Source organism: Erythrolamprus reginae, chromosome 5 (genome assembly GCF_031021105.1).
Source record: "Erythrolamprus reginae isolate rEryReg1 chromosome 5, rEryReg1.hap1, whole genome shotgun sequence".
Lineage (NCBI taxonomy): Eukaryota > Metazoa > Chordata > Lepidosauria > Squamata > Dipsadidae > Erythrolamprus > Erythrolamprus reginae.
Genome location: NC_091954.1, coordinates 13,581,868 through 13,593,899, shown reverse-complemented (window position 1 = coordinate 13,593,899; position 12,032 = coordinate 13,581,868). Strand labels below are relative to the sequence as shown.

General features: G+C 43.5%; 1 protein-coding gene across 10 annotated transcripts in view; it reads right to left on the bottom strand.

Annotated features, from left to right (window-relative positions):
* CAMK2G (calcium/calmodulin dependent protein kinase II gamma) overlaps positions 1-12,032 on the bottom strand; it is a 323,775-nt gene that overhangs the window by 287,046 nt on the left and 24,697 nt on the right. The window lies entirely within an intron of this gene.

Genomic DNA, 12,032 nt, shown 5'->3' with positions numbered 1-12,032 from the left:
TCATAATCTCCCTCTTCCTGCTTGTTATACCTCTAGCTATGCAGCCAAGCATCCTACTTGCTTTCCCTACTGCCTGACTGCACTGTTCACCCATTTTGAGACTGTCAGAAATCACTACCCCTAAATCCTTTTCTTCTGAAGTATTTGCTAACACAGAACTGCCGATATAATACTCAGATTGAGGATTCCTTTTCCCCAAGTGCATTATTTTACATTTGGAAACATTAAACTGCAGTTTCCATTGCTTTGACCATTTATCTAGTAAAGCTAAATCATTTACCATATTACAGACGCCTCCAGGAATATCAACCCTATTGCACACTTTAGAGTCATCGGCAAATAGGCAAACCTTCCCTACCAAACCTTCCCCTATGTCACTCACAAACATATTAAAAAGAATAGGACCCAGAACAGATCCTTGTGGCACACCGCTTGTAACCTGACTCTGCTCAGAATACTCGCCGTTAACAATAACTCTCTGATGTCTACGCTTCAGCCAGCTGCAAATCCATTGAACTATCCAGGGATTAAGTCCAATCTTCACTAATTTATCTATCAGCTCTTTATGTGGAACCGTATCAAAGGCTTTGCTGAAGTCCAGGTAGGCAATATCCACGGCACCACCTTCATCCAACACCTTTGTGACATAGTCAAAGAAATCAATGAGATTAGTCTGACATGATCTGCCTTCAGTAAAGCCATGCTGATTTGGGTCTGGCTCTTATTCTTGTTTTACTCTTGTTTTGTATCATTTATTTTGTGTTGTGTCCTTCATTGTAAGCCGCTTAGAGTTACCTACTATTAAGATGAGAGGCTATATAAATCAAGTAAATATAATTTTAGTTGTCAGGCAGTGGAACAAGCTACCGGATAAAGTACTGAATTCTCCTTTGTTAAAGATTTTCAGACAGAGGCTGGGTGATTGTCTGTCAGAGATTTACTTACTTACTTACTTACTTACTTACTTACTTACTTACTTACTTACTTACTTACTTACTTACTTACATACTTACTTACTTACTTACTTATTAGATTTGTATGCTGCCCCTCTCCGCAGACTTGGGGCAGCTCACAACAGTGATAAAACAATATACAATGGCAAATCTAATATTAAATCTATTTATAATAATAAATCTAACATTAAGAGTCTAAAAACCCCATTATTTAAAAATCATACATACAACATACCATACATAAAACTACATAGGCAAGGGGAGATATCTCAGTTCCCCCATGCCTGACGGCAGAGGTGGGTTTTATGGAGTTTACGAATTGCAAGGAGGGTGGAGGCAATCCTAATCTCTGGGGGGGGATGGTTCCAGAGGGTTGGGGCCGCCACAGAGAAGGCTCTTCCCCTGGGTCCGACATTGTTTAGTCGACGGGACCCGGAGAAGGCCAACTCTGTGGGACCTAACCGTCCGCTGGGATTCGTGCAGCAGAAGGCGGTCTCGCAGATATTCTGGTCCGGTGCCCTGAAGGGTGTTTTAACCAATACTGCTCTCGGCAAGAGGATGGACTAGACCAGAGGTCCCCAACCGCCGGTCCGCGGACCAGGATCGGGCCGTTGGGGTTTTTCAGCCGGTCCGCGCCGCCGCTGACAGCTAGCTCCACGGCCCTGCACCTGGTCAGAGCTCGCTCTGTGTGGATTTATAATGTTTTCTGCCATAGCCGTGACAGCTCGCAGCTCCCGGCAGAGAACATTATGCAGGACGGGGTGAGGCGTCGGGCAGGTCTTAGTGACGCGGCACAGCATGGTACCTGTTGTATGTCACGGGGCGGGTCTTAGTGACGCGGTCCTCCTGCACAGCATGGTGTGTTCCTGACGGGGTGGGGCGTCAGGCTCTCCTTACTGACACGCCCCCAGCAGAACATGTTATGTGGGGCGTGCTGGGGCAGCAGACTGGCTTCAGTGACGCGGCTCCCGGTACCGGTGTTCAGTGTGTAGCGCTGCTAAGCAGCAGCGCTGTATACACTGACGCTCAATGTACAGTGCTGCTACTCGCAGAATGTGCTCAGGCAGGAGCAGGGACAAGCAGGTCATGTTGCAGGAAAACAAGCCCAGTGCTCCCACTGATCCAGGGAAACAAGCCTGGTGCTCCCACTCATTCTGAACCTATGGTAAGTTGAATCACATTCTCATTATAAATGTCATAATTATATGATAAGTATGCACTAAGCTCCACCCCTCCATAACCCCACCCCCATATGACCAAAGCCCCCCCCCCCCCCACCGGGCCATGGAAAACTGGTCTAGCTTAAAGCCGGTCCCTGGTGCAAAAAAGGTTGGGGACCTCTAGATTAGACGACCTCTAGGGACCCCTACCAATCCTGCCATTGCTTTCATTTACTTGAGTGCTAAATATGGTTAAAATTGAACAGAGGCTAAGATATGTTGATTAAAGAATGGCCCGGCATTTGTCATTTTGTGGCCCTGGGATATTTTCTGGAAGTTTTCATGATGTGCTACAAACCAAAATAATGCTCTATAGCAGTGTTTCCCAACCTTGGCCACTTGAAGATATTTGGACTTCAACTCCCAGAATTCCCCAGCCAGCGAATGCTGGCTGGGGAATTCTGGGAGTTGAAGTCCAGATATCTTCAAGTGGCCAAGGTTGGGAAATACTGCTCTATAGCACCCAAAATGTAGCTACATTCTACACACACACACACACACACACACACACACACACACACACACACACACACACTTTCTCGCCTCAAGGCAATCTGGAACTCCACTGTGTGGCTCAAGAACTTAACATCCTTCAGAGGCAATTGTGTGGCCACTTCACAACATGGTTGCCATGGGAGATTAGACTAGTCACAAAATGGCTGCCGTAACTGCCATGGCCAGTCGCAAAAAAAATAAAATAAATTAGAATGGCACATTTCCAAACAAATCACTGAGGCATAGCTCCCCTCCATAAGAACGCCTGAGGGAAGGGCAGAATTCATTCAGAAATAAAGATGATCTAAAGGCTTGTCAGTTTTTGCTGGAAAAATATCTAAACATGTCAGTCAGCTGGAGGAAGAAAACTTAGACGTACCAAGGACAGTGAATAAAGATTCAACAGTGCCCATCATCCTCAGCACCTGGGATTGCGTTCCCGTTAAATCCCACAGAAGCAAACAATTATTTGCATTAAATTTATTGATGAGTTTGGAAAAAAGAAGCGGAAGACTGGAACCAGATCAGACCAAGGTTAGCTCAAAACGACAACAGCAAAAAACAACAACAACACTTAAAAGAACAAGACCTGAACATTCACTCCATGAAACTACAGTGGTAACTTCTACTTAAGAACTTAATTTGTTCCGTGACCAGGTTCTTAAGTAGAAAGGTTTGTAAGTAGAAGCAATTTTTTCCATAGGAATCAATGTAAAAGCAAATAATGCGTGCAAACCCATTAGGAAAGAAATAAAAGCTCGGAATTTGGGTGGGAGGAGGAGGAAGAAGAGGAGGAGGACAGTCGCTGTCCAGAGTGAAGGGAGTGTTTCTTTTCTCTGGGCGCTGGCAGAGGTTTATTCCCTCTTCAAGCGCCCAGAGAAAGGAAAATGCTTCGTTCACTCTGGACCACCAAAGCCTCCTTAAGTGCCACCAAAAGGCTCCTCTGGCAGCCCTGAAAAGCCCGAGATGGCTGGGATCAAAGGGAGGAATAGCAGGAAACTGGCCGGGCCTTTGTGCTTCTCTCAAATTTCCTGGGAAATTTTTCCAGGCTCGGGTTCTTAAGTAGAAAATTGTTCTTAAGAAGAGGCAAAAAAATCTTGAACACCTGGTTCTTATCAAGAAAAGTTCTTAAGTAGAGGTGTTCTTAAATACAGTAGAAGTACCACTGTATTGCAGTTCAACTGCTGAGTGTAATGATGTTGGAGTAATAGGCATCTCTCAGTAGGATAATCTATTTGTTCCAGGAGAAACAAAACATCAGGAGTCCTGTTGTTTCTTTTCTGAATACAGTGTTCCCTCGATTTTCGCTGGGGATGCGTTCCGAGACCGCCCGCGAAAGTCGAATTTCCGCGAAGTAGAGATGCGGAAGTAAATACACCATTTTTGGCTATGAACAGTATCACAAGCCATCCCTTAGCACTTTAAACCCCTAAATTACCTTTTCCCATTCCCTTAACAGCCATTTACTCACCATTATTACTGGTACTCACCATTGAATAAGACGCTTAGTGGTTCTGATATTTGTAAACATAATTATTATTTTGTTATTTGCAAAAATTATTAGTTTGGCGATGATGTATGACATCATCGGGCGGGGAAAACCGTGGAATAGAAAAAAAACCTGTGAAGTATTTTTTTATTAAATTTTTTTTTTAACCGTGGTATAGGCTATTCGTGAAGTTTGAACCCGCGAAAATCGAGGGAACACTGTATTGTGTTATTAAAAGACATAAGGTTTTTTTGTGAACTGTAGCTCACTTCGTTTGATGCACATACTAAGCAGCAGCTTCATCAGATAAAGCGATAAAGCTCATGAAAGCTTTAATCTTTGCATAAAATTTTGTTAGTTGCAAAGGTTGCTACCCAATGGTACAGGGCCATCACCTGAGACAAACATTGTGGACTTAAAATTAAATTGGTGACTAGCAGGGGCATTGTTACCCTTGTGAGAGGCATCAGGTCAGTCCTCCTCAGCCAAAAAGGCCACCAGAAATGTGGACGTTAACTTACAGAACTCCTGGTTTATGCCAGCTCCTCCTGCAGATACTCACGCTGGAAGTCCACATTGTGCATCAGCTTTGTGCTGAATAAGACTGTTTAATCCAACCATACATCAAAGAGGCTGATTTTCTGGCTTCAATATCAGCCATTTTTGCAAAGTACATCAGTGCACTGGTAGGCATCCATCCAAGATTTTAGATTCCTTACATAATGCAGCAATTATTGTGTTCTGTCAAGCTCTCTGGTAGAATCCTCCCGAAAATTCACAGGTACAAATTTCAGACACACACACGTTTGAAAATTCAAAACAACGTTCTTTATAATGAAAATTCACTTAAACTAAGCCCTCTTTTGGTATAGCAAAGAGCACTCGTCTCCAAACAAACTGGTAATTTGTACAAGTCCCTTATCAGTTTTGTGATACTTACCTTGCAGCTGTGAGGCAATTCACAGTCCTTCTTTCACAAAGTGAAACACACTTTGCCCTGGTTTAGTTTCAAAGCGGGGGGAAATCAGCACACAAAGGTCAAAGTCAGCAAAGCAGGCACGAAACACGACGATCAGATAATCCTCCACAATGGCCAAACTCACAGGCTGCTTTTTATAGCAGCCTCACTAATGACCACAGCCCCACCTAACCACAGGTGGCCTCATTTTCTTCGATAATAATCTCTCAGTTGTTGCTGCCTATGCATTGCTCTCCACATGTGTGGTCGTATCATTAACTCTTGTTCTGAATCCAAGGAGGAGCTAGATAATTGATCTCCCTCTGAGCTGTCTGCCACAGTGTCCTCCTCCCTGTCACTCATGTCTTCTTGGTCAGTGGAGCCTTCATCAGCAGATTCCACCAGGAGCAAAACTGGCCTGCAGCATGTGGATGTCTCCCCCACATCCACAGTCCTTGGGGCAGGATCTGGGCCAGAGCTAACCACAACATACGGCATTAGAGTTTGCACAAGAATTGAAAGAGACTCTTCTGTGCTGGAGTGAATCCTCATCTATTTAACCACAAAGTTAACTCAATCCAAGATGTCCTTCAAGACATCTCCTGAAAACAAGGTCTACAGTCATATTAGTATGAATTAAGGACCAGTGAAGGGCTACCAAATTTTTACTACCATTCTGTGGGCGTGACTTATTTTGTGGGTGTGGCTTGATGATCATGTGACCAGGTTGGAGTGGCTTGACAATCATGTGACTTGACCAAGGATTTTCCCAGCACCTCAAGACAATACCTATATCAATGGACTCAAAACAAGCAGGTCATCGAATTCTCCCACATCCTAGAAGTGAGCAGCTATAGAACAGTGAAATGACAGAAACATCTCACTTATAATTTTGAAAGCACATTTTGAATATTGTCATAAAGGTGCCTTCATGATTAAAATTGCCAAATAATCACTTACTCAAAGGCAACAATCTAAAGTGTTCCTTTTACTATTACTTTCAAAGTCTAAATGAATGTCCCAAAATGCTCCATTCCACAAATTTAGATTTGTATGCCGCCCCGAGTCTGCGGAGAGGGGCGGCATACAAATCTAAATAAATACAAATACAAATAACAGCCTTAACCCTCCTTCCTGCAGACTACCAAACAAAATCAAGGTTTCTGACAAAACATTAGATTTCAAGCATTATTCATTTTATTTTTCTAGAGCAGGGGTCTCCAAACTTGGCAACTTTAAGATTTGTGAATTTCAACTCCCAGAATTCTCCAGCCACCTATGAAGACCTCTGTTCTAGAGAATACTATAGCCATTTGGAAAGGAGGGGGAGGCGGAACCCAGATCACATAGAATTGGCCTTCTCCAGGTCCCATCGACTAAATAATGTCGTTTGGTGGGCCCCAGGGGAAGAGCCTTCTCTGTGGCGGCCCCGGCCCTCTGGAATCAACTCCCCCCGGAGATTAGAACTGCCCCCACCCTCCCTGTCTTTCGTAAACTACTCAAGACTCACTTATACCGCCAGGCATGGGGGAGTTGAGACACCTTTCCCCCAGGCTCTTTTATATTTTGTTTTATGTTTGGTATGAATGTGTTGTTTGGTTTTTTAAATATGATAGGGTTTTATATGTTTTATTAATATTAGATTTGTTCTACTGTAATATTGTTTTTATTATTGTTGTGAGGCGCCCTGAGTCTTCGGAGAGGGGTGGCATACAAATCTGATAAATTATTATTAATGAATTATTATTATTCATTCCAGATCTTATCTCCTTGTATTTTTCCTAGGCGCTTTTGTTTGTAGCAGAATCGTTGTCTTTGGGGTTTTAAAATGCTTTCGGGAAGAACGTAGAGGCTGCCCAAAGAGGATGCCCTGCATTTTCTTTCAACATCTTTCGGTGCAAATTGGGTGCTCTGGGGTGGAGCTCCATTTTCGCCACCCCACTATGTTCCCTCCCCATCTGGGCAGCAGCCCACCCCTAATAAGGACACAAATGATACGACTTTTCTGAAATAACACTTAACAATGGGGAATCACCTGAGTGTTCAACATTCTCTATCTGAAATAATATAAGTTCTCCTGCTTGAGCAAGGAGTTGGACTACAAGATCTCCAGGGTCCCTTCCATTCATTCATTCTATTCTACTCTCTATTGTTTCCATTTAGAAACATAGAAACATAGAAGACTGACGGCAGAAAAAGACCTCATGGTCCATCTAGTCTGCCCTTATACTATTTTCTGTATTTTATCTTACAATGGATATATGTTTATCCCAGGCATGTTTAAATTCAGTTACTGTGGATTTATCTACCACGTCTGCTGGAAGTTTGTTCCAAGGATCTACTACCCTTTCAGTAAAATAATATTTTCTCATGTTGCTTTTGATCTTTCCCCCAACTAACTTCAGATTGTGTCCCCTTGTTCTTGTGTTCACTTTCCTATTAAAAACACTTTCCTCCTGAACCTTATTTAACCCTTTAACATATTTAAATGTTTCGATCATGTCCCCCCTTTTCCTTCTGTCCTCCAGACTATACAGATTGAGTTCATGAAGTCTTTCCTGATACGTTTTATGCTTAAGACCTTCCACCATTCTTGTAGCCCGTCTTTGGACCCGTTCAATTTTGTCAATATCTTTTTGTAGGTGAGGTCTCCAGAACTGAACACAGTATTCCAAATGTGGTCTCACCAGTGCTCTATATAAGGGGATCACAATCTCCCTCTTCCTGCTTGTTATACCTCTAGCTATGCAGCCAAGCATCCTACTTGCTTTCCCTACCACCTGACTGCACTGTTCACCCATTTTGAGACTGTCTGAAATCACGACCCCTAAATCCTTTTCTTTCTTGAGATTAGTTTGTATTTTTGTGCTTAAATTTATCTCCATTTATATCATATATGCGTTTGAACTGAATTTCTATAAAGAATGCTATTTTAAAACCATTTAATATAAATAGTTGTATGAATCCATTATGTTACTAATATTATAAGGCAATTCCTTTCCAGATATGAAAGCTCTTTTCCCTATAGAAAAAGATACTAGCTACATGAGTCTAATGCACATCCGAACTGCATCAGTGAATTTATAAATGAGACAATGTTTGAACTAGAAGGGTCTAAACTCAAATTATGGCTTTTTGTCACTATGCATTTTTCTTTCACTTCATCAAACTCTGACAGTCATCTTCTAATTGGCAAGACTTGTCCCTACTATTTCAATATTTTGTGCTTCCTACAATCAGTCTTCATCTCATTCCTTTCCCCCCATGTTTCGAGGACAAATTCACATTTTCTGGGGGGAAAGTAACCAGATATTTAAAGCTAACTAGCTTTCTAATGGTTGCTACTCCAGAAAGACACCACATAGTGGAGGGCGTTTGCCCAGGTTCGCCTGGTGCACCAGTTGCGGCCCTATTTGGACTGGGAGTCACTGCTCACAGTCACTCATGCCCTCATCACCTCAAGGTTCGACTACTGCAACGCTCGCTACATGGGGCTACCTTTGAAGAGTGTTCGGAAACTTCAGATCTTGCAGAATGTGGCCGCGAGAGCAATCGTGGGCCTCCCCAGATATGCCCATGTCTCAACAACACTCCGCAGCCTGCACTGGCTGCCAATCAGTTTCCGGTCACAATTCAAAGTGTTGGTCATGACCTACAAAGCCCTACATGGCATCGGACCTGAATACTTCCGAGACCACCTTCTGCCGCACGAATCCCAGCGGCCAATTAGGTCCCACAGAGTTGGCCTTCTCCAGGTCCCTTCGACTAAACAATGTCGTCCGACAGGACCCGGGGGAGAGCCTTCTCTGTGGTGGCCCCGGGCCCTCTGGAACCAACTCCCCCGAGATTAGGACTGCCCCCACCCTTCTCGCCTTTTGTAAGTTATTAAAAACTCATCTTTGCCGCCAGGCATGGGGAAACTAACACATACACCAATTGTCAAGGCTGGTGTATGGTTTGATTGGTTGTGTGATTATTTTATTTTATTATAAGGGTTTTAAATTGTATTTTAAAATTGGATTCGTACACTGTTTATGTTGTTGTGAGCCGCCCCGAGTCCTTGGAGAGGGGCGGCATACAAATCTAATAAATATTATTATTGTTATTATTATTATTATTTTGTTGTTGTTGTTGTTGTTGTTGTTGTTATTATTATTATTATTATTATTATTATTATTATTATTATATTCCTCTAGGAAAGTGTGCTAATGTTGCAGATATATCCAGATTTCTTCATAAATGAAGACATTTGAGCTGCATTTCAATTATCAGATAAATGAATTGGATTGTTGTTGTTGTTTTCACGTTGTATTCTGCAGATTCCACAAAAAATGGTTTAGTTTTTCATGAAACTAAACTAAGTTTTTCATAGTTTAGTTTTTCATGAAAAACTTAAGGGGGGAAATATCAGTTGAATACAGCCAATACTTCTTGACTGGGAATTCTGGAAATTTGGGGAGCTAACAGATTCATCAGTATTAAAAAGTTTAAAAACATGATCCTAAAACTGAAATTTGAGAGCCAATTTGGTGCACCGTTTAGGGCACAGGATTAGAAACTGGGAGACAGTGAATTCTAGTCCCACTTTAAGCACAAAACCAGCAGGGTTATCTTGTGCCAGCCTCTTTTTCTCAGCCCCAGAAAGGAGGCAATGGCAAAACACTTCTGAAAAATCAAGGAAACTCCAAGGACTTGTCCAGGAAGCATCTAAGAATTGGACACAAGCGAAAAGGAAAAAGAAAACCCTTAATAACAAAAGCCTATTACGTAATATTATTACTTGAATATTGTTGCTTGGCTTAGTTTTGTCAGTCAATAATTGTTTAACAGACTAGTTACTTGTCAATCCTGCCTTTTTAAACTCCAGTATTATATCTGTGTCAATTTCAAACACTCCAAAGATGAATCACAAATTATTTTCAGCACAAAGACTTGTGACAGTTAGCTCTACAGCTAATTTGTACATTAAATCAAAACAACCCAGTTGGACATTCAAAAACCATCTGCTGACTTTCCAAGTTAAATTTGATTCCTTCTACTCAGTTACCCATTTCCTGGAGGTCTTTTACCCATCTGCACTCAGATATTATTTGGTCTTACTCCATTTAATCATTTTGTTCACTTTCACATATTTGGGGGTTTTCTTTTGTTTTAGCCAATTTCAAATCAACACCTTAACTCTAATTTTTATTCCTGACTACACTGCCTGGTCCATATACAGTGATACCTCGTCTTACAAACACCTCGTCATACAAACTTTTCGAGATACAAACCCGGGGTTTAAGGTTTTTTTGCCTCTTCTTACAAACTATTTTCACCTTACAAACCCACCGCCACTGCTGGGATGCCCTGCCTCCGGACTTCCATTGCCAGCGAAACACCCGTTTTTGCGCTGCTGGGATTCCCCTGAGGCTCCCCTCCATGGGAAACCCCACCTCCGGACTTCCGTGTTTTTGTGATGCTGCAGGGGAATCCCAGCAATGCAAAAATGGGCGCTTCGATGGCAACGGAAGTCCAGAGGTGGGGTTTCCCAGCGAGGGGAGCCTCAGCGAAATCGTAGCATCACAAAAACACAGAGGTCCAGAGGTGGGCTTTCGAGGACTTCGGTGGTTTTGTGATGCTGCGATTTCACTGATACCTCAGGGGAATCCCAGCAGTACAAACACAGGCGCTTCGGCTGGCAAAGGGGGTGAATTTTGGGCTTGCACGCATTAATCGCTTTTCCATTGATTCCTATGGGAAACATTGTTTCGTCTTACAAACTTTTCATCTTAAGAACCTCGTCCTGGAACCAATTAAGTTTGTAAGACAAGGTATCACTGTACTTATTTTGATGGTGCTTTATAGCTTCATAGTCCATGTACTCTTAGGGAGAATGCGAGGAAGCAATTTGATTAGGTAGCAGACACTCACTTAAAAATAGTTTTCAAAGCAAGACAGGTCAATCCACATTACAGTTGCACTCCAAGACTGGTTGAATTTGGACAATGTGATGCCAACAATGATACTGGTCTGGTTTGAGATGATTTTCAAGGTGAAGGCCCAATACAAACATTTTGTCTCTCAACTCTCATCTGTATAAAACTAAGGCAATTTTCTAAAAGACTTTTTTTCTTTAAAAACATTTTGGTTTTCTTCTGAAACCACTTGGGTGAGAAGCGGAGGTGGGTTCTCCTGGGAGGAAACAGGACCAGAAAAGATGGGGAGAAGCCTCCGTGGGGCCCCTCTAGGAATCTCCTGGGAGGAAACAGGACCAGAAAAGGTGGGGAGAAGCCACCGTGGGGCCCCTCTAGGAATCTCCTGGGAGGAAACAGGACCAGAAAAGGTGGGGAGAAGCCACCGTGGGGCCCCTCCAGGAATCTCCTGGGAGGAAACAGGGCCGGAGAAGGGTGTGAGAAGCCTCCATGGGGCCTCTCTAGGAATCTCCTGGGAGGAAACAGGACCAGAAAGGGTGGGGAGAAGCCACCGTGGGGCCTCTCTAGGAATCTCCTGGGAGGAAACAGGACCAGAAAAGGTGGGGAGAAGCCACCGTGGGGCCCCTCCAGGAATCTCCTGGGAGGAAACAGGGCCGGAGAAGGGTGTGAGAAGCCTCCATGGGGCCTCTCTAGGAATCTCCTGGGAGGAAACAGGACCAGAAAGGGTGGGGAGAAGCCACCGTGGGGCCTCTCTAGGGATCTCCTGGGAGGAAACAGGACCAGAAAAGGTGGAGAAGCCTCCGTGGGGCCCCTCTAGGAATCTCCTGGGAGGAAACAGGACCAGAAAAGGTGGGGAGAAGCCACCGTGGGGCCCCTCTAGGAATCTCCTGGGACCCGGAAACAGGACCAGAAAAGGTGGGGAGAAGCCACCGTGGGGCCTCTCTAGGAATCTCCGGGCGGAAACAGGACCTCCACCCTCCCTGTGGTTTTCCCAATCGCACG